Genomic DNA, 20,428 nt, shown 5'->3' with positions numbered 1-20,428 from the left:
AATGCTGTATTGGACTTGTTAATGTGTAAAAGTTAAATATTTAAAAAAAAATAGATTTTGAATTTCGCGCCCTGCAGCTGTTGTCATTTTCGTCCGATTTCGGGCTTGCAGCCCAAACAGGTTAATGACTCCAACCTAAGTGTATGTAAACTTCCGACTTCAACTGTATATGCATTGAGCTTGTCTGACTCTTTAGGCTTACCATTTGATGAAATAAACACACAAATGGCTCAAGAGGGAGCCAGAAATCTAGATAACCTGACCCAACCATTTTTCTCCCGCTCCTGCTGGCTTTCGCAGATTCTGCCGTTACGCTCTTGAAGTTGCCGGTGATACAGTAGGCTACACGAGTCGTCTGCAAACTTTTCTCATGTGGAATGCCAATTTATCTTACCATTTCTACCATCTGCGTGCCAGTTATGGTTTTCATATGCACATTTTCATTTAATTTATAATAACATAATCTCATTGTCAGGTGGTTAATCACAATTATATCCAAAACTAAATGAAGATTATACAAACCTAATAGGTAACTTCTATTCCCATTGCCAGCCTACATAAAGCCAACAAATAAAAACATTGCAGCCTGCAGGTAGAACATATCATCATTTTTTTGTATTACTATAAATCACATTTGCAGACAGGCATTGCGTAGCCAAACTTGAAACATTATATCAACTCTTACATTTGGGCCAATAGCGAACTTGCAACATTGTATAAAATATTCTGGGCCCTCAGAGTTTCCCCGCCAGCGAGCTCGGGACAGACACAGCTGTAGGTTATTTGCGCAAGGGATAAGCAGCATTGCTTGACTTGGGCAGGAGCGCAGCAGAGCTGAGTGCCAGCACCTTAAAATGTTCTACTGCTTGAGCTCCTGTTCCTCATAGAATATTAGCTCAGAAGTATTGTGGATCTTCTGTACCTAAATATAAAAACAGTACCAGCACCCAAAATGAGTAGCAGAACCTATTTCAGTCTTAGTCAAGCACGGAGAGGTTATTGAAAGGGAGAGAGCTGGAAAGATTTTAAAATACATTGAGGAACTATTGTCCTTCTCAGATGTAAAAACAGACTTTGTTTGCTTGCTGTTTGAGGTGAAGAGAACATTACTTTGAGAAGCTTCACAGCTCATTAGTGGTGGTGCGTTAAGCCAAATCAGAAATACTATCAGATCCCCAAATGGGCACATTTATATGCCTAAATTTGCGCGAAGGCTAGGTAGCCTATGGGCCTACAGTGCATTCGGAAAGTACTCAGACCCCTTCCCCTTTTCCACTTTGTTACTTTACAGCCTCATTCTAAAAAATTTTTTTTTTTTTTATCTACACACAATACCACATAATGTTAAAGCGAAAACAGGTTTCAATTTTTTTGCAAATGTATTAAAAAGATTTGAAATATGTCCTTGGTCCTTTACCAAATAGGGCCATCTTCTGTATACCACCCCTACCTTGTCACAACACAACTGATTGGCTAAAACACATTGAGAAGGAAAAAATATCCACTAATTAATTTATAATGAGGCACACCTGTTAATTGAAATGCATTCCAGGTGACAATCCCGTGAAGCAGGTTGAGATAAAGCCAACCATGTGCAAAGCTGTAATCAAGGCAAAGGGTGGCTACTTTGAATAATTTCAAATATATTTAGATTTGTTTAACACTTTTTTGGTTACTACATGATTCCATATGTGTTATTTCATCGTTTGCTGTCATCACTATTATTCTACAATGTAGAAAATAGTAAAAATAAAGAAAAAACCTGGAATGAGTAGGTGTCCAAACTTTTGACTGGTACACACACACAAATTTGTTGGTACCCCTCCAAAAAAAAATGAAGAATGCACAATGTTCTCTGAAATAACTTGAAACTGACCAAGTAATTGGCATCCACCATTGATTTCTATTAAAATATGGGATACTCAACATATTGTAAATAATAAAACAAATGAAAATGGCATGGACAAAAATGGGACACATAACCTAATATTTTGTTAAACAACCTTGAGGCAATCACTGCAATCAAACATTTTCTGTAGCTCTCAAATGAGACTTCTGCACCTGTTAACAGGTAGTTTGGCCCACTCTTCCTGAGCAAACTGCTCCAGCTGTCTCAGGATTGATGGGTGCCTTCTCCAGACTGCAAGTTTCAGCTCTTTCCATAGATGTTTCGATAGGATTCAGATCAGGACTCATAGAAGGCCACTTCAAAATAGTCCAATATTTTGTTATTATCCATTCTTTGGTGCTTTTAGCTGTGTTTTGGGTCATTATCCTGTTGGAGGACCCATGACCTGTGACTGAGTCAGAGCTTTCTGACACTGGGCAGTACATTTCGCTTCAGAATGCCTTGATGGTCTTGAGATTTCATTGTTCCCTGCACAGATTTAAGGCACACTGTGCCAGGCACAGCAAAGCAGCCCCAGACCATAACCCAGCCTCCTCCATGTTTCGCTGTAGGTATGTTGTTCTTTTCTTTGAAAGCTTCACTTTTTCATCTGTGAACATAGAGCTGATGTGACTTGCCAAAAAAGCTCCAGCTGTGACTCATCTGTCCAAAGGACATTCTCCCAGAAGGATTGTGGCTTGTCAATATGTATTTTACCAAATTCCAGTCTGGCTTTTTTATGTTTTTCTTTCAAAAGTAAAGTCCTCCTGGGTCTTCTTCCATGGAACCCACTTTCGCTCAAAAAGCGACGGATGGTGCGATCAGAAACTGACGTACCTTCAACTTGGAGTTCAGCTTGTATCTCTTTGGCAGTTATCCTTGTTTTTTTCTACCATTCACACTATCCTTCTGTTCAATCTGGGGTCAATTTTCCTCTTGCGGCCGGCCCAGGGAGGTTGGCTGCAGTTCCATGGACCTTAACTTCATAATAATATTTGCAACTGTTGTCACAGGAACATCAAGCTGCTTGAAGATGGTCTTGTAGCCTTTACCTTTACCATGCTTGTCTATTATTTTCTTTCTGATGTCCTCAGACAAATCTCTCCTTTGCTTTCTCTGGTCCATGTTCAGTGTGGTGCACACAATGATACCAAACAGCACAGTGGCTACTTTACTCCATTTAAATAGGCTGAATGACTGATTACAAGATTGGAGATGTGTGATACTAATTAAAATAAACAAATTTCTTTGAAATATCACTATAATCCAATTATTTATTATATTTTCTAAGGGGTACCAACAAATGTGTCCAGGCCATTTTAGAATATCTTTGTAGAATAAGCAATAATTAATCTCTTTTCACAGCTTCTCTGCTTTATTCTATGACATACCAAAGGCATGCAAGTATACATGATAAAATAGCTTTTAATTTCACCACTTTTCAGGAGGAATGAAGCATTATTCCAATGAGCTGTAAGGGTACCAACAACTTTGAGCATGTGTGTGATATAGATCTATGTATTACACACACACACACACACACACACACACACACACACACACACACACACACACTGGGTGTACAAAACATAAGGAACGCCTGCTCTTTCCATGACATACATTGAGTGTGCAGTGTTCAACACTTTTTTGATGACAAAACAAAAAACTGGTTTGTAGAAATGCTAGCAAATTTATTAAAAACAAAAATACCTAATTTACATAAGTATTCAGACCCTTTGCTATGCGACTCGAAATTGAGCTCAAGTGCATCCTGTTTCCATTGATCATCCTTGAGATGTTTCTACAACTTGATTGGAGTCCACCTGTGGTAAATTCAATTGATTTGACATGATATACAAATGCACATGCCTGTCTATATAAGGTCCCACAGTTGACAGTGCATGTCACAGCAAAAACCAACCCATAAAGTCGAAGGAATTGACCGTAGAGCTCCGAGACTGGATTGTGTCGAGGCACAGATGTGGGGAAGGGTACCAAAACCTTTCTGCAGCATTGAAGTTCCCCAAGAACACAGTGGCTTCCATCTTTAAATGGAAGACGTTTGTGGTTCCAAAGACTCTTCCTAAAGCTGTCCGCCCGACTAAACTGAGCAATTGGGGTTGAAGGGCCTTGGTCAGGGAGCTGACCAAGCACCCGATTGGAGCTCTAACAGAGTGACTGAGTTCCTCTGTGGAGATGGTTGCCCTTCTGGAAGGTTCTCCCATCTCAGCAGCACTCCAACAATCAGGCCTTTATGGTAGAGTGGCCAGATGGAAGACACTCCTCAGCCCGCTTGGAGTTTGCCAAAAGGCACCTAAAGGACTCTCAGACCATGAGAAACAAGATTCTCTGGTCTGATGAAACCAAGATTGAACTCTTTGGCCTGAATGCCGAGCGACACGTCTGGAGGAAACCTGCCACCATCCCTACGGTGAAGCATGGTGGTGGCAGCATCCTGATGTGGGGATGTTTTTCAGAGGCAGGGATTGGGAGACTAGTTAGGATCGAGGCAAAGATGAACGGAGCAAAGTACAGAGATCCTTGATGAAAACCTGGTCCAGAGTGCTCACAGGACAAGCACACAGCCAAGACAACACAGGAGTGGCTTAAGGACAAGTCTCAATGTTCTTGAGGCCTAGAGCCCTGACTTGAACCTGAAAATAGCTGTGCAGCGACGCTCCCCATCCAACCTGACAGAGCTTGAGAGGATCTGCAGAGAAGAATGGGAAAAACTCCCCAAATACAGGTGTCGCAAGCTTATAGCGTCATACCCAAGAGGACTTGAGGCTGTAATCACTGCCAAAGGTGCTTCAACAAAGTACTGAGTCAAGGGTCTGAATACTTATGTAAATGTAATAGTTTAAAAAAAATGTAAATAAATTAGCAACAATTTAAAAAAATACGTTTTTGCTTTGTCATTGTGGAGTATTGTGTGTAGATTGATGAGGGGGAAACAACTATTTAATCCTTTTTAGAATAAGGCTGTAACGTAACAAAATGTGGAAAAAGTCAAGAGGTCTGAATACTTTCCGAAGGCACTGTATATAAAAAAATAAATAATAATTTAGCAGAACTCATATCCAGAGCGACGCACAATAGTTAGTTTATACATTTTCATACTGGTCCCCTGTAGGAATCGAACCCACAACCCTGGGGTTGCAAGTGCCATGCTCTACCAACTGAGCCACATATGCTACTGCTCAACAGTCTATCGATCAAACAATCGACCAGTCGACTAATTGGGGTCAGCCCTATTTAGTTGACAAGTAGAATCAGGTGTGATCGTCTGGGGCCCCCCAAAAATATGTACTGTTGAGGTTACTGGAGGACCGGAGTAGAGAACCACGGCTATAGAGTGAATACTATGGAATGTTCTGTTTGAGTGCCTATGGGGTAAATGCATGTGTGGATGAATGCATGTGTCTGTGTATGCAGCAGAATTTTCCTCAACATGCTGTCTAGTTCCTCCAAAAGCTCTATAGAGTGTTCTGTGTGTGTGTCAGTTTATACTGTCTGGTTCCCCTATCGATTAATCAAATGTTTTATAAAGCCCTTTTAACATCAGCTGATGTCACAAAGTGCTGTACAGAAACCCAGCCTAAAACCCCAAACAGCAAGTAATGCTGATGTAGAATCACGATGGCTAAGAAAAACTCCCTAGATATATACACTATACATGCACAAAGGTATGTGGACATCCCTTCAAATTAGTGGATTTGGCTATTTCAGCCACACCCGTTGCTGACAGGTGTATAAAATCGAGCCCACAGTTATGCAATTTCTCTCTAGATAGATTAGGGTGCCATTTGCGAGGTAACCACTGAGATTTGATATATCAGAATAGATTCTTACACTGCATGGATACCCTTTACTATGGCAGAATACTTTGAAACTGCTTCAGGCCTGCTGAACAGAAACACTATCACAACACTTCCCATTAAAAAGCTGGGTCAGTGTACATATCTTCTACACAGAAAAAAGTGAAACCCTTCTCCAAATTCACTGAGCTGTATCCAGCAGCATTGTTACCCTCCAACAGGTTCCATAGATACTGAAGAAACACTGAGTCAGACAGAGTGAGGGTGAGACTGGGAGGAAGAGGAACACCAAAACACAGTACCACATCATTTACCACACCAATACCACTCCACTCTTATTAGTGAACTGAAACCGAAAAGAAAATGAAGCGAAACAGTATAGATTTCCAGGCTAGTTAATTGCAGTAGAACTGGGTTGAATACCTCAACACAAAAGGTTGCTAATAGTAACAGGTAGACCTAGATTCCAGAGCACAGTCTTCATTGTGCTCTACAGAACCTTGACAACAGAAAATAACAACTTATTTACCTCAGCTATTTGCTAAGTACTGTACACTCCTTGAGGCGTGTCTGGTTCGGCACTGGAAGTTCTAGGGTGTCCTTGTGTCTTATGTAACCAAGTCAATGATTAAAGCTATTACACCTTGTAAAATGACCTGGTTGAAGTCATGACAGGGTCAAAGCTACTGTCCCGAGAAACACTGAGGATATATAAGTGATTTTATTTTACAATAAAAAAAGCTTCATAAATCCCCATAGTGTTTCTTCTGACACGTCACAGAGTTGACAGGGCAAAGGCATCCCTGCTATGCAAAACCAGTCAGCCAGGTAGCTCAGGGCCATACAAGGACATTTCCATTTACACAACAATCTCCCTGATTAAGATGGGGAAGGGAGTGTTCATTTGGCATGCTATCCCGAAATGCTTCAGATAGAAATAGAATGAACTGAGCAAACCAGTCACAGTTGTAGTGTAGACGTGTCAGTTCTGTACATCCAATGTCTTGGATTCTGGAACACTTGGAGAATCTGCCTGAGGTGACACTGTATAGATATTAGTGCTGGCCTTGGCACTGATGTAGGATCAGTGACTAACTCTCTCCAGCAGCAAATCGGCTACTACTCGCTCGGCCCCCTGGGATAGCAGTCCTCCATAACAGTCCTCCACAGAGGCAACTGCCTACTCCCATCAGTTGCTAGCTAACGTTAAATGTTCTACCAAATTCCAAGAGGACATGTACTAAGCCAATGCAATGACCTTTATCGCTTTATCGCTCTGAGGAGGTAGAGTTACGACAGTGTTTTACAACATGTGCAGGCCAATCATCTTTCTGAGATTTCAGATAAGGAAGTGGTAGGGAAAAGTGAAAACCTCTGCCCCAATGTTTAATGCATAAGAAAACGCTCATTATAAAAAACACCCAATGACAAACTGTTACTATGACAGCAGCCAGGGTTTCCAGAGTAGAACCTTGGATGGGTCATCTCTAGCTAGATGATGCTTTTCAATAAATGCATTAGACTAAAATAAAAGCTCAACCATCTCTGTTAATGATCGAGAGAATGGCTGCGTTTACACAGGCAGCCCAGTTCATATATTTTTTCCACTAATTGGTCTTTGGACCAATCACATCAGATCTTTTTCAGAGCTGATCTGATTGGTCAAAATACCAATTTGTGAAAAAAAGATCAGTCAAAGAGCCCCACAATCTCTAATATTACAGAAGCCAAGCGGGCCATCTGTAACTCTTCCTCCTATCGGCATATTTCCTTGACATCATCTGTAGCCCTGCCACCAACAGATCCAACAGCTTTGATCTGCCAAAGAGCCCTGGTTCATAATTAGAATAGTACAGCTATATCCATTCATTCTAATTCTAATGGATGACAGCTGTGATTGTTTACCCTGATTTTTATTTTACCTTTATTTAACCAGGTAGGCCAGTTGAGAACAAGTTCTCATTTACAACTGGCCAAGATAAAGCAAAGCAGTGCGACACAAACAACACAGAGTTACAAATAAACAAACGTACAGTCAATAACACAATAGAAAAATATGTATACAGTGTGTGCAAATTAAGTAAGGAGGTAAGGCAATAAATAGGCCAATAGTAGTGAAGTAATTACAATTTAGCAATTTACACTGGAGTGATATGTGCAGATGAGGATGTGCAAGTAGAAATACTGGTGTGCAAAAGAGCAGAAAAACAAAAATGGGGATGAGGTAGGTAGTTGGTTGGATGGGCTATTTACAGATGGACTGTGTACAGCTGCAGCGATCGGTAAGCTGCTCTGACAGCTGACGCTTAAAGTTAGAGAGGGAGATATAAGTCTCCAACTTCAGTGATTTTTGCAATTCGTTCCAGTCATTGGCAGCAGAGAACTGGAAGGAAAGGCGGCCAAAGGAGGTGTTGGCTTTGGGGATGACCAGTGAAATATACCTGCTGGAACGCGTGCTACTGGTGGGTGTTGCCATGGTGACCAGTGAGCTGAACTAAGGCGAAGCTTTACCTAGCAAAGACTTATAGATGACCTGGAGCCAGTGGGTTTGGTGACGAATATGTGGCGGGGACCAGCCAACGAGAGCATACAGGTAGCAGTGGTGGGTAGTATATGGTGCTTTGGTGACAAAAAGGGATGGCACTGTGATAGACTGCATCCAGTTTGCTGAGTAGAGTGTTGGAGGCTATTTTGTAAATGACATCGCCGAAGTCAAGGATCGGTAGGATAGTCAGTTTTACGATGGTATGTTTAGCAGCATGAGTGAAGGAGGCTTTGTTGCGAAATAGGAAGCCGATTCTAGATATAACTTTGGATTGGCGATGATTAATGTGAGTCTGCAAGGAGAGTTTACAGTCTAGCCAGACACCTAGGTATTTATAGTTGTCCACATATTCTAAGTCAGAACCGTGCAGAGTAGTGATGCTAGTCGGGCGGGCTGGCAGCAATCGGTTGAAGAGCATGCATTTCGTTTTACTAGCATTTAAGAGCAGTTGGAGGCCATTGAAGGAGTGTTGTATGGCATTGAAGCTCGTTTGGAGGTTTGTTAAAACAGTGTCCAAAGAAGGACCAGATTTATACAGAATGGTATCGTCTGCGTAGAGGTGGATCAGGGAATCACCCGCAGCAAGAGCGATATCATTGATATATACAGAGAAAAGAGTCGGCCTGAGAACTGAACCCTGTGGCACCCCCATAGAGACTGCCAGAGGTCCGGACAACAGGCCCTCCGATTTGACACACTGAACTCTGATTGTGAACCAGGCGAGGCAGTCATTAGAGAAACCAAGGCTGTTGAGTCTGGGTCAGGAATAGGGCAGGGAATTGCCAGGGACCTCATGATACAATATTATCACAATACTTAGGAGCAGATACGATATGTATTGCGATTCGATACTGCGATTTGATGTTCCAAACATATTGCTCACTATGTCAGCTGCAGAGAGACGAGAGAGCACAAGAAAACATGTTGGCTCACTATTTACAAAGAAAATGGAAGCGCTAGCTAATGCTATCATCGCAAAATAATAAATCGACCCCCCCAATCACTAGTTAGGAAGTGTATAGCTACCTGTCTGAGAAGTCTAGCCTGACCAGTCATTCTGCTGTCATTCCAATGCACCACAAATATGCTATGCCTGTTAGAAAGGATCAGGAGAAATATCGCTCTCTCGCTCAGACACACCAACCTGAGAGACAGGGCCAGACTTATGTACCCATAATTTGAGGGACCGAATTTAGACCAAGCCATGTTATGAAACTCAATGAATAACCACTCTACTATATTACTCTCTATCGGCTAAGCTGAGACATACAGAAAGAAGCCAACCCTCATGCCATACAGGGTTGCCATGGAAACGACCGACTGCATGGGAGGGGATGTATTCCGTTTGTTTGGGCTTCAAGGAAAATCTGAGGGCATAAAACATGGGTCTATTTATAGTACCGGGCTGTTACTGACAAACGGGATTTCTCTTTCTCTCAGTGTAGCTGGATTTAAAGTAACGGTCCAGTGTTTCCAGATTTCTATGAAATATGACATATAATTACAATATAAGTGAAAAAGTTCCTTCCAAAACATGTTTTATTAAACATTATTAATCAATATGGGGGCGCTGTTTTCACTTTGTAAAAAATCGTTCCCAAATTAAACTGCCTCGTACTCAATTCTTGCTCGTACAATATACATATTATTATTACTATTGGATAGAAAACACTCTCTAGTTTCTAAAACAGTTTGAATTATATCTGTGAGTAAAACAGAACTCATTTTGCAGCAAACTTCCTGTCAGGAAGTGAGAAATCTGAAATCGAGGGCTCTGTTCCAGGGTCAGTTTATAAATTTGCATGGAATCTATGGGTCTACATGCACTGCATACGCCTTCCCCTAGATGTCAGTAGGCAGTGAGAATTGGAATGGGGTGTCTAGCTAGATCTGAGGCCGAACAAGAGCTCTTGGAACCAGGGGTGTAGTCTTTTCACCGTTCGTCTTGGAGCGAGACAGACCTCAGGATTGCTTTCTGAAAAGCTGTCGTTATAGGCCTTAGATATATCCGGCTCTGATTTTAAACATCATAAACTAGTTATATTAAACCGACTTATAGCAGTTTATATCAGTTGATTGCGATTTTCTGGAATTTCTTTGTCTTGCGTTATGGTGCGTTGGACACTGCTGCGCCACATGGCTAGGTTTGGCTGCTAATTCTACAGATGAAGAGGGCATTCTACAACCAAACAACGATTATTCTGGACAAAGGACAACTTGTACAAGATTCTGATGGAAGCTCATCAAATAGTAGGAACCATTTATGATATTATTTCGTATTTCTGTCGAAAAATGTTTAGACTATATTCTGCCCAGATTTCGGGCACTGTTTCGCTGTAACGTAAGCTGTATGTCGTAATAAGGTCATTTTTTAAAATCTAACACAGCGGTTGCATTAAGAACTAGTGTATCTTTAATTTGCTGTCCAACCTGTATTTTTTAGTAAAGTATATGATTAGTTATTTGATTAGATGATGTGAGTGTCAGAAATATGTCCGGATTATTTTGGGCAGTTTGGCTAGTATTCACATTGTTCAACCACGAATTGTACCGCTAAATATGCACATTTTCGAACAAACCATATATGTATTGTGTAATATGATGTTATAGGACTGTCATCTGATGAAGTTTGAGAAGGTTAGTGAAAAAATTAATATCTTTTGCTGGTTTATTCGCTATCGCTAACGTTCCTTGATTGAATGCGGCTGTGTGGTAGGCTATTGTAGTAAGCTAATATAATGCTATATTGTGTTTTCGATGTAAAACACTTAAAAAATCTGAAATATTGGCTGTATTCATAAGATGTTTGTCTTTCATTTGCTGTACACTGTGTATTTTTCATAAATGTTTTATGATGAGTATTTAGGTAATTCACGTTGGTCTCTGTAGTTATTCTAGCTGCTTTGGTGAGATTTTGTGATGGTGGCTGCAATGTAAAACTATGATTTATACCTGAAATATGCAAATGTTTTGAACAAAACATATGCTATACAATAAATATGTTATCAGACTGTCATCTGATGAAGTTGTTTCTTGGTTAGTGACTATTTATATCTTTATTTGGTCGAATTTGTGATAGCTACCTATGCAGTAAAAGAAATGGTGGAAATATGCGGTTGGGTCTTTTGCTATCGTGGTTAGCTAATAGAAATACATATTGTGTTTTCCCTGTAAAACATTTTAAAAATCGGAAATGATGGCTGGATTCACAAGATGTGTATCTTTCATCTGGTGTCTTGGACTTGTGATTTCATGATATTTAGATGCTAGTATTTACTTGTGGCGCTATGCTAGGCTATGCTAGTCAGCTTTTTTACTGATGAGGGTGCTCCCGGATCCGGGATGGTGACTCGTGAGAAGTTAAGTACGTTAAAAAGTAGGGATGTGAACGTTTAAACGACATTGGGATCGTTAATGTTTAGAAAAAATCCCTAAACAAAAACTTGATCACAACACTACCACTACCAACATGCCTAGTTATCATCAAGGGGAACTATTTTTATTAACAAATACCTCATGCAACAATTCAGTAACGTTAGGAGGAGGAGATATGAATCTTTAAAGTTATTTGTTACGGATATAAAGCGCTCCGCACATCGTTGTTGACAGTTGGACAAATGGCAGAGAGTGCGATAAAAGGGCAGAGTGAGAAAATCACAGCGCTGATAACAGAAATGATTGCAGTTGATATGCAGACATTGTCAATGGTAGAGGATGTCAGCTTCACTGCTCCTGGTGGTATATCTAGAACTCAGACTACAAGATGCCATGTTGAATAACCGCGACGGCCTGGATGGAGAAACTGTACAATGATTGCTCTGCAAGTACAAAGCACGAGCTCTCAAACACCATACGTGGTGTAAACAAAAAATGTGTCTATGAATACACCGTCATACATCACTGCAACGAGCCTTCACCTAGATGAGAAGTAAAACATTAAGTCCCATGTACTGACAACATGGAGGAGAGGGACACCACAGAGAACCTGAAAACGGCATTAAGTACCATCATTGCTGAGTGGATGGGGGACTGTCGTAAAGTGAGCATTGTCTATTAGGTAGCCAAGACTGCGTTACACTGAACTGCATTGCCCTCGTAGCGGTCATACCAATGGTTTATATACATCATTGGGTCATACGCAGGACCATATCTGAACTCCTGTCTTTTGATAATTTTTCTTATCCTTTAAACATATCTTTTTTTTTAAATGGCAGTCTAAACATTAAGAACAACGGTCACATCCAGCCGCAAGAATTAGGGTGCTGCAGCACCCCCTGTAAAAACATCATCTTTTGTTGGTTGATAAAAACAAAATTGAAGTTTTTCACAAAAGCAGAGGGCCTTTACTCGGCCTGTATTAGCAGACCGATATAGCCGTCTATAGTGCAGCAGCCCCACCCCCAATCATCTTCCGCAGATTTTTTCCCCTGATTGAATGGTGTGGGCATACCCCAAAAACAGAACGGTGTGGGAGTATACCGGTCATTAGAAATATTCAATATTCAGTAAATGGCTGATTGGCCAGCTCATCCAATGAGCCAACCTGATGTTACCTTATATTATAGAGCCTTCAGAAAGTATTCATTCCCCTTGACTTATTCCACATTTTGTTGTGTTACAGCCTGAATTAAAAATTGATTAAATACACCCCGCTCCATCTAAAAACACAATACCCCATAATGACAAATTGGCAACACGTTTTTAGAATTTATTGCTAATTTGTGACTGACCGACTCGATCTTATGTGGCAACATTTGAATTATTATTTTTTTTTTTACATTGGATAAAAGTAGAGACTGAGCTAGAAAATGTTATATAATACACTACAGTTAAGGAACAACAGGAAAGCAATTCTGCTTTGAAAGTTGCTAAACTTGTAGCCCCACTTTTGAGAAAATGGTCCTTGAATGTTTTGGTACACCTATTGGAGCGCTCTTTGTCTACACTCATTCAGCATTATTCACGCTCTCCCACACCCATCTCTTTACAGATTCACGAGGCAACGTGCTAAACAGAGTGAGTACGGTAGTGTACTAAACAACCAAAGATATAAAGGCTGGTTTATACTACGTCTATCCACATGTCTGTAGACAGTTGTTGCAGTGACATCATGAACATTCTATTGTCGTCCGACATCAAACTTGTCCTTGTGAAAAAGTATAAACACAAAAACGACAGGCTGCATGACATCAGCAGCCTTGTGGTCCAAAATAGCAAAACATCCGTTTAAACCTGAATTAAGTTTACGTCAATCTAGCAAACCAGGCAACTAGCCTTAAAATGTCACCAGAAGAAATGGCAGCAGTTTTACGGGCGCCCAACTAATTGTGCTATTATGTGTTTTTTTCACGTTATTTGTAACTTATTTTGTACATAATGTTTGTGCAACCTTATCTTACAGCAGAAAAGAGCTTCTGGATATCAGGACAGTGATCACTCACCTCGGATTAGACTAAGATTTTTTCAACAACAAGCAAGACTCACATGATATTCTCCAAACACCCGGCAGGGCCGACATCCCAGTTATTCGCAAGAGGAAGCGACGCAGGTACAGAGGACGAAGAGCCGGATGCCTCGTCAGGACCCGCAGAAGGCGAGTAGGAAAGCTGCCGTTACCGTCAATATTACTCGCCAACGTTCAATCATTGGACGAGGTACGATCACGAATATCCTACCAACGGGCCATCAAAAACTATATATCCTATGTTTCACGGAATCGTGGCTGAATGACGACATGGATATTCAGCTAGCGGGATATACGCTGCACCGGCAGGATAGAACAGCACAGTAAGACGAGGGGGGGCCGGTCTGTGCATATTTGTAAACAACAGCTGGTGCACGAAATCTAAGGAAGTCTCTAGATTTTGCTCACCTGAAGTAGAGTATATTGTGATAAATTGCAGGCCCCTCTACTTGCCTAGAGAGTTCTCAGCTATACTTTTTGTGGCTGTTTATTTTCCTGCCTCATGATGTCAATTAGCCTATCAGAAGCTTCTGAAGCCATGACATAATATTCCAAGCTGTTTAAAGGCACAGTCAAACTTAGTGTATGTAAACTTCTGACCCACTGGAATTGTGATAGTGAATTATAAGTGAAATAATCTGTCTGTAAACAATTGTTGGAAAACTTACTTGTCATGCACAAAGTAGATGTCCTAACCGACTTGCCAAAACGGTTGTTTGTTAACAAGAAATTTGTGGAGTGGTTGAAAAACAGGTTTTAATGACTCCAACCTAAGTGTATGTAAACTTCCAAAAAATCTGCATTAGAAAGGATTAACTACACATATTGAGCAGCTCATTTTCTAGACAGAAGCATGCTACAAGGCAGACCAATCCGAGATCTTCTCTTGGCATGTCCAGCCTAGCCATTATCTCAGCCAATCATGGCTAGTGGGAAGGTTCCTGACTTTTTCCATGGCTAAAACAACTAGGCTCCTAATTGAACAATTTTATTCATATTTACAGATGGCATTCATGTGCCTTAATTAAACTTGTAAGTTCACATGTTCCAGAAAGCATCTGACAAAAAAAGTGATTGATTAAAAAAAAGAAAATGACGTTCAAATGCCTCACCTGTGAAGTAGTGACGCGTGACATACGCTTAATTTCCTGAAACGAGTTACATTTATTGAAAGTTAAATACAGAAATATATAAGTCTAAGAGCTTTCCACACCTGGATTGTGCAACATTTGCACATTCTTTTCAAAATTCTTTAAGCTCTGTCCAATTGGTTGTTGATCATTGCTAGACAACCATTCAGGTCTTGCCATAGTTTTTCAAGTACACTGAACGAAAATAGAATGTAAAGTGTTGGTCCCATGTTTCATGAGCTGAAATAAAAGATCCCAGAAATTTTCCATATGCACAAAAAGCACATATCTTGCTCAGATTTTGTACACAAATTTGTTTACATCCCTATTAGTGAGCATTTCTCATTTGCCAAGATAATCCATCCTCCTGACAGGTGTAGTATATCAAGAAGCTGATTGAACAGCATTATCATTGCACAGGTGCACCATGTACTGGGGACAATAGCACATCCGGCATCTTCACCTGCGGGATCGTCTGAGGCCAGCCACCCAGACAGCTGATGAAACTGTAGGTTTGCACAACCAAAGAATTTTTGCACAAACTGTTTCTGACAGTCTCAGTGAAGCTCATCTACGTGCTCGTCATCCTCACCAGGGTCTTGACCTGACTGCAGTTCGGCATTGTAACCGACTTCAGTGAGAAAATTCTCACCTTCGATGGGCACTGGCACGCTGGAGAAGTGTGCTCTTCACAGATTTATCCCGGTTTCAACTGTACCGGACAGATGGCAGACAGCGTGTATGGCGTTGTGTGGGCGAGCGGTTTGCTGATGTCAATGTTGTGAACAGAGTTCCCCATGGTGGCGGCGGGGTTATGGTATGTGCAGGCATAAGCTACGGACAACGAACACAATTGCATTTTATCGATGGCAATTTGAATGCACAGAGATACTGTGACGAGATCGTGAGTACCATTGTCGTGCCATTCATCCGCCAATGCACTGCCCCTTGTCACAAGCATTTGTACACAATTCCTGGAAGCTGAAAATGGCCTGCATATTCAGTCATGTCACCCATTGAGCATGTTTGGGATGTTCTGGATCGACGCGTACGACAGCATGTTCCAGTTTCCACCAATATCCAGCAACTTCAGCATCTCTCCTATTACAGCCATTATACTCTGTAACTGTTTTAAAGTCACCATTGGCCTCATGGTGAAATCCCAGAGCGGTTTCCTTCCTCTCAGGCAACAGTCAGGAAGGACACATGTATCTTTGTAGTCACTAAGTGTATTGATACACCATCCAAAGTGTAATTAAAAACATCAGCATGCTCAAAGGGATATTCAATGTCTGCTTTTATTATTATTTTTACCCATCTACCAATAGGTTCCCTTTTTTTGCAAGGAATTGGTGGTTGAATCAGTTTTAAATTTACAGCTTGACTGAGGGACCTTACAGATAATTGTATGTGAGGGGTACAGAGATTATGTCCATGCCGCTTACTCTGTGACTTGTTCCTGAATTTATTTAGGCTTTGCCATATTGCTTATTGACTCAAGACATTTCAGCGTTGTTTTTAAGTAATTTGTAAACATTTCAATAACCATAATTCCCCTTTTAAATGATGGGGTTTATGTGTAGGCCAGTGAACAAAAAAAGCTAAATTGTATTAATTTTAAATTCAGGCTGTAACAACAAAATGTGGAAAAAGTTAAGAGGTGTGAATACTTTCTAATAACCACTGTATGAGGAAACAGCAAGCATTTTTTTTTTTTAAACAGCCTGCTTGAGATTCAAGCTTGAGGTGTTTTTTTTTCTTCTATAATTTATGCTTTGCACACAAACACGAATAAAGGACAAGTCAACATTATTTGGCTACGAGTTAACAGTGAGATTTTCACTGGACAGTTACTAATTTAGAGCTCACAGAGTTAGAATGACTAGTCTATAGGCCTACATTAGTCAAGGAAACCACAATCAAAAGGGTGTTCTGTCAAGAGAAATGAGTCATTAGGCCAGTGTTTCCCAAACTCGGTCCTGGGGAGGGGTGCACGTTTTGGTTTTTGACCTAGCACTACACAGCCGATTCAAATAATCAAAGCTTGATGATTACTTTATTTGAATCAGCTGACAAAACCCCAAAACTTGCACCCGGTTGGGTCCCAAGGATCGAGTTCGGGAATAGCGTCATAAAAAGGCTCTGCATGGTAAATCGGACTTCTGCAGTGACCGTACAGCATTTACTGCGATACGGCCTCTCCACAAGTCAGGGCATTCATACTTATTGTGCTCCGCAAAACTGTTGTGAAGGAGGTTGTCAAGGAAGTGAGTATGTGTTTATACTGGACCTCCCACACACACCTACCATCAACCAATCAGGTCAATGCGGAGCTATATGGCGCACTCAGCATTGTTACAAAATGTGAGAGGCGCACTGCGATGCGGTACAGAGCTCAATTTGGCCTCTGTGTGCCTCGGGAGGTTCCGCAATTGCATCACACCCTCCATACGGAGCCTCTGTATACATACAGATCAAGCATAAATTGGCTTTCAGACTGTTGGATATTTCCGCACTAGACATGTCTCAATGAAAAGTGACTGATAAGGTGTTACTGATCATTTAAGACAGACCTACACTGCATTCATATGCCAGTCTGAACTAGGAAACGCGGAAATTTGACTTGCTGATTAGTTGAACGCCGCACATGTATAGCTACAACCCGTTAACAAGTCGGAAATGTTCGACTTCCGACTAGCATGTGAACGAGGCACTGACGAACCAAAATCAACCAAAGTGTCATCTGAGAATGCTAATTAAATAGTCCCGTAACTAATGTAGCGTTTATGTGCTATTCGGAACAAGGGAACTATATCCAGTTAGCAAGTCGTAAATGTCGGAACTAGGAACTGACTAGGTCATTAAAACCGCAATTGACAGCGAATGTCACCTTTTACCGCCAAGACTGCTCGTCTTTCACATCTCTCTCGCTTTCAGTCTCTACCTCGGAACTACAAGGAGCAACTCAGCGCAGCAGGAATGTTCATTCATACCATTGAGAATATTTCAATAAGGACAGCGCGCACCATATGGTCCAAATTGGTTGTTGGAATTTGCGTTTTACAAATTCAGGCTATCCCCATAATTTGTCTTTAGGCTTCCTACATACACACTGTGTGTGTGTGTGTGTGTGTATATATATATATGACATGCCAATACAATCCAAAGTTATTCAACTAAAATTAAGCAATTTAGTCAAATGTAGCCTAGAATCAATTAAAATGTAGTAAGCCTATGTCTAAAAAGTGTGAAATTAATTCTGATGAGGATGCCAACTTGATCCATTGCAAAGAGAATGTTCAGAAACGTTCCATGTTTGGAAATATTCCTTGCAAATATAACAGATTAATCATTACAGAAACTGAGCTCTGTCCTTTGGACTTGTTTGAAAGATGATCCAAGCAGTTAACGTAGTCTCACCCACTAGTAATTATATCGAAAGGGATATGTTGCAAATTAATAAATGCCGGGAACAAAAGCAAGAGACGAGGCGAGAATATACAACTCTGTCGCTACAATTCAGAGAGTAAACAACATTTGGATATGCCTAAATAGTAAATTGAATACAACAATCGCTTACACGTTTGAGATGAAAACTGCAGTGAATGAAATCCAGCACAAATTGAAGGAAGTATTACTCCATGGCTTGTTGTGTGCGTGAATGAATGCTGAGGCTGGGATGCCTTTTGGTCCAATGACTCGCGAGTAAAACGAGGAAACGGCACTCAACCGGCAGTGACGTGGTAAAAAAGCGTAGACATTTCCAGGTGGTACGGCCAAATATTGAAGTAATTTAAGAACTGGAGACTGCATGCAACATATCCGACCGTTGTTTTCAAGGAAATCTACTCACGTTGTCGTAAAGTCTTCGCATAAATGTATATTGACCAACATTCCGTTGTGGCGCGGTGAGGAAGACTAGGCAGAGGGCTCCTGTACATTTGTAAATATTTTGTTTTTAAGTATTTTGATTGCATTTAAGCAACTATTTGTTTTTGACAAAAAAAAATGTTTTTAATATTGGGTGGTTTTGTCCAATGGAGTTGCTGGACTTTGTTTTCGGCTAGGTAGTTCGATAGCTGGCTATTCAATCATTTGAATGATGCATCAATACAGCACAAGCTTTTTTTTATTGCTGGTTGCATCAACGATGTGGACTTGTGCATGTGACGTTAAACATTTTAAACTTGAGAGAGGTCCACCTCATAGGGAACTGTTTCCTGACTACTGCCTAGGTGTGATGGTCTTTCTGGCGCTTATAGCTGCCAAGCATCACCCAGGTGGATGCTACACTTCAGTAGTAGACTATCCAGCCTACCTACAGAGGAGGAGGAGGAGGAGACAACAGACGAGGTGCCTGATGAAGATCTCTGGGCTTGTCTAAGTAACTGACTGACACTGCTCCCTAACTCTGCGCCATCGAATCTCCCTCCGCTTAAGCTACTGCCCAGCCTTTCTGAACTGCCTGTCTGAACAACACCTTATCGTCAATCTGTGGAAGACCATCACCCAAGACCTGACAGATCTCTACATTTGTTTTGTTTGTTTTTACAGGGTCTTTGAGATTCTCTTTAATGAAAAGCGCAATATAAAATAAATGAATTACTATTCGCGCACAGGGAGCAGCGCAAGCAGCGACGACGTCATCTAAAAACTTGAGACATTATTTGGATGAATATAAAATGTTAATATCGTCGTTGTGAGTGATAAAAAAAGTTTTTTTTAAATTGTCCTCAGCGTGAATTATTTTAATAATTTAATGGATGTTTTGTGCACTAAGTCATGACTAAAGTGTGTTATTAGGACTTTTCAAATCTGACTTCTCTAGGGCCCCCTAGTGGCTCAGCGGTCTAAGGCACTGCTTCTCAGTGCTAGAGGCGTCACTACAGACACAGCCTGGATTCAAACCAGGGTATCACAACCAGCTGTGATTGGGAGTCTCATATGGCGGTGCACAATTGGCCCAGCGTCGTCTGGGTTTGGCCGGTGTAGGCCGTCATTGTAAATAAGAATTTGTTCTTAACTGACTTGCCTAGTTAAATAAAGGATAAATAATAAATACATGTGGCCATCTACAGTATGGAAATGGTCTTTCTGGGCTGGGTGTCAGTTAAACTGTAGGAGCCGTACAAATCGTGCTTCTAGACCGGAACCCTGGCCCCTTGGGGCCAGCCCGGCAAGGTATCAAGCTGCATTAGCACTAGCACTACTTAACAAATTTCATTAAAACCTTGAATTTCTGGTAAAACATATGTTGGTGTTTGGAAGTTTAGATATTCATAATGGGGATTCAACTGAAATTGTAGCGATGTGATTGTAGCGATTCCCATCTTGCACAGGTTGAGAGCAGTTCTTGACATGTCCGCATAGAAATGGTTTTGTTGTTTTGTTGGTTTTGTTCCCATTTAGGTCTATTGCAGGGTATAAAATACAGCGTTCCATTAGGGCTACATTTGATTACGATACAAATGTGATAAAGTGCGTTCGAGTGAGACGGTAAGAACCGCATGCTCTCCTCTCACCTGTGTTAACACTTCCTGGTCACCGGTTTGTGTAACATGTGACCTGTGGCCTATAACCCCA

At 41.0% G+C, this 20,428-nt stretch overlaps 1 protein-coding gene across 4 annotated transcripts in view; it reads right to left on the bottom strand.

Annotated features, from left to right (window-relative positions):
• Window positions 1-18,555, bottom strand: part of LOC129820126 (oxysterol-binding protein-related protein 3-like) — a 36,752-nt gene extending 18,197 nt beyond the window's left edge. For 2 of the 4 annotated variants that reach the window (XM_055877029.1, XM_055877030.1), the window contains exon 1: window positions 18,426-18,555. The gene's annotated coding sequence lies outside the window, so the exon portion shown is untranslated. The remainder of the gene's footprint in view (window positions 1-18,425) is intronic. The other 2 variants (XM_055877032.1, XM_055877033.1) reach the window with 1 other exon arrangement.
• Between the last annotated feature and the right edge of the window lie 1,873 nt (window positions 18,556-20,428).

The sequence above is a fragment of the Salvelinus fontinalis genome, chromosome 22 (assembly GCF_029448725.1).
Source record: "Salvelinus fontinalis isolate EN_2023a chromosome 22, ASM2944872v1, whole genome shotgun sequence".
Lineage (NCBI taxonomy): Eukaryota > Metazoa > Chordata > Actinopteri > Salmoniformes > Salmonidae > Salvelinus > Salvelinus fontinalis.
This window is presented reverse-complemented; position numbering and strand designations above follow the sequence as displayed.